Source organism: Desmodus rotundus, chromosome 3 (genome assembly GCF_022682495.2).
Source record: "Desmodus rotundus isolate HL8 chromosome 3, HLdesRot8A.1, whole genome shotgun sequence".
Taxonomy (NCBI): Eukaryota; Metazoa; Chordata; class Mammalia; order Chiroptera; family Phyllostomidae; genus Desmodus; species Desmodus rotundus.
In genome coordinates, this window is record NC_071389.1 from 94,059,645 (window position 1) to 94,062,864 (window position 3,220).

The 3,220-nt window shown below is 46.3% G+C and overlaps 1 pseudogene; it reads left to right on the plus strand.

Moving 5' to 3' along the window:
- The first annotated feature begins 1,507 nt into the window (after window positions 1-1,507).
- LOC112297644 (calponin-2 pseudogene) lies at window positions 1,508-2,404 on the plus strand (annotated as a pseudogene).
- The last annotated feature ends 816 nt before the right edge of the window (window positions 2,405-3,220 follow it).

The following is a 3,220-nucleotide window of genomic DNA, read 5'->3' on the forward strand; positions in this document are numbered from 1 at the left end:
GTGTGTTTTTTGATAACAGAAGCTTGATCATCTATCACCCCAGATCTTGAAGGTAAACAAATTGAATGTGGAACTTCACAGAAACTACATTTCTTTAAAATGACCCTATCACTTTTTTTTTCCTTTCAATTCAAACTGGTCTCACCCAGTACTCTGACTCACCACTTCCCTCTCCTTTGCTCCTCTACTCCCTTAATCACTAAGTCCTCAGTACAGTGGGGTTCTGGTCAGCGACAAATCATCTTAGAAACAAAGCTTTGGGTCTGTTTGCTAGAGACAGATTTTCAGTCAAACTAGAAATGACATCTAAGCCTCAATTGTGTTTCAGTTCCAGGCCCACAAAAGCAGAATGACCCAGGTGACCACACCTTTGTTAAATTAGACAGAGCAATGCCATCACTGACATCAAGACCAGAGGCAAATATCAACTACCCCTGCCCTAGCACTGACTAATCAATAGAGACCAAGGCTGTAATTTCCATAGATCCCTACATAACTCCTTCTCTAGCAGCCACTGGATAGCCAGGTCAGAGCAACAGCTCATTTGTGATGGGTTTGGCACCATTTTCTAAAAAACCTTGTACTTCCTTAGCTGCAAACTCCTCTTTCAGTTTGATTGGGCTTTGATGTGTGGAGGCAAATGAACCCCTTTAGTTTTGTAACAAAAGTTTTGCCCATGGGCAAGAAAGGAAACAACACTAGGGTTGTAGGTATTTTTTCTTTTCGAAGTAGTGTTGAATAAATAAAATTCTTTGAGGGAGAGACAATTTGGTGGATAGCTATGTGAGTGAAAAAAAGTTGGAAACTCTTTAGCAACTTCTTAAGGACAGAAGGGGATGTCCTAAATGTAAAGATTCTAAAAGGGCTGGGACATAATCACTTCTAGTTTAGGTGAGAAGAACAAATGGAGTCGGAGATTTCTGGTTTGGAGTTCTGGATCTGGTCCCAGCCAAGTTGCTTAACCTTGACACGTCTAATTTCTCTCATTTACAAAACAAGTGTAATAATAATATCTTACTCATCAGAGCACTGTAAATAATATCACAGAAAAAGTTTAAGCATATTGCCAGGTGCATAGAAAGCGTACACAATATTAAAAATCACCATTATTGTAGAAAGGATTGCCTGTGGGCTATATGGAGAAGGAGAGAATGCACTTTTGGTGATAGGTTGGTTGGTGATTCAGAAGAACCTACAATTCCCTGAACATCCTATCTCTCCCTCCTCAGAACCAAGGCTTAGAGTTTGCTGTCTTGTACCCTCTACCCAGACCACCCTCACTTATACATTATTGACTAGATCACTGCTTCTCCCATCATTGTTAGGGAATGACCAAATTTCTAATTTATTGCCAATTGTTACTTTTTAAATAAACTACAGTACAAAAATTATTAGAAAATACCAAATCAAAAGACATAAAAATATAGGCCTACTTATCACATGCTTGATTGTCATGGTAATGCAAATTGTTTTAAAAGCTTCTTAATGCGTCGTTGCAGCCGCCAAAATGAGCTCCACGCAGTTCAACAAGGGACCCTTGTATGGGCTTTCCACCGAGGTCAAGAACCGGCTCCTATCCAAATATGACCCTCAGAAGGAGGCAGAACTCCACAGCTGGATCGAGGGACTCACAGGCGTGTCTATTGGTTCTGACTTCCAGCAGGGTCTGAAGGACAGGATTATCCTGTGCACACTCATGAATAAGCTGCAGCCCGGCTTGGTCCCTAAGATCAACCGCTCCATGCAGAACTGGCACCAGCTAGAAAACCTCTCCAACTTCATCAAGGCCATGGTCAGCTATGGCATGAACTCCGTGGACCTGTTCGAGGCCAATGACCTGTTTGAGAGTGGAAACATGACACAGGGGCAGGTGTCTCTCCTGGCTCTGGTGGGGAAGGCCAAGACAAAGGGTCTGCAGAGTGGTGTGGACATTGGCATCAAGTACTCAGAAAAGCAGGAGAGGAACTTTGAGGACGCTACCAGGAAGGTGGGCCAGTGTGTCATTGGGCTCCAGATGGGCACTAACAAGTGTGCCAGCCAATCAGGCATGACAGCATATAGCACGAGAAGACATCTGTACGACCCCAAGAACCATATCCTGCCACCCGTGGACCACTCAGCCATCAGCCTCCAAATGGGCACCAACAAGTGTGCCATCCAGGTGGGCATGACGGCTCCCAGGACCCGGCGGCACATCTATGACACCAAGTTGGGAACCGACAAGTGTGACAATTCCTCCATGTCTCTGCAGATGGGCTACACACAGGGTGCCAACCAGAGTGGCCGGGTCTTCGGCTTGGGCTGGCAGATATACGACCCCAAGTACTGCCCACAAGACCCAGTGGCCAACGGGGCTCCAGAGTCAGCAGGCAACTACCTAAGCCCAGGGAAGGCCCCAGAGTAGCCCCCTACTACCAAGAGGAGGCAGGCTACTGAGGCACCCTTAGTGAGGTGCCTCCGTATATCAGTACCCCATCTGGGATATCAGGTTTTTCTGTGTCTTCATCTTGTTTTTCTACGTGTTCAAGAGCTTCCAGCTGAGGGGCTGTGAAGGCCAGATCCAGATGCTTATGGGGTGGGGGATCCATGCCAGGGCACATTCAGGTAGCAAATTTCCCAGCAGGCTTTGGGCCAAGCTGTTGGGGGGAGAAGAAAGCTGTGCAGGGAGGGAAACTGGCCCCAATGGCTTTTGGTTGCTTCTGTGCCTCTTCCCTTTTCTCTGCTGATCAGTTTGTGGTTTCTGTACTCACAAAAGTTTCAGGTGCTTTTAACAAAACCAAGGTATTTTTTGGGGGGGGAAGAGGAGGTGGTGGAGGTCAGGAGTGATGAGAAGGAAGTCTCCTGGGAGAGGGCCAAGCCAGGGTCCCTAGATATTTTAGGCATAATGAGGGACTGGATTTCGCTAGGACCCTCTCAAGGGCGCAGTGAGGAAACCGAGGCCCAGACAGGACAGTGGAGTTCTGAGTGGTTGAAGCAAAGACAAACTCCTCCTTTCCATACTAGTTTCTTCTCCCCACGAAGTACTGCACAGGGACCCCTACCAGGAGGCCCTCTCTGGGACCAGCCCCACCCAGGAGCCCTGGGGACAAGAGATAATGTGAAATACCAACTGTGGACCAAAGGCAATAAAAACCTGTTTAGCAAATAAATAAATAAATAAAAGCTTCTTAATGCTTACTCTCTATTTTGCATTATCTTGCCGTAAAAACAGTCAATAATG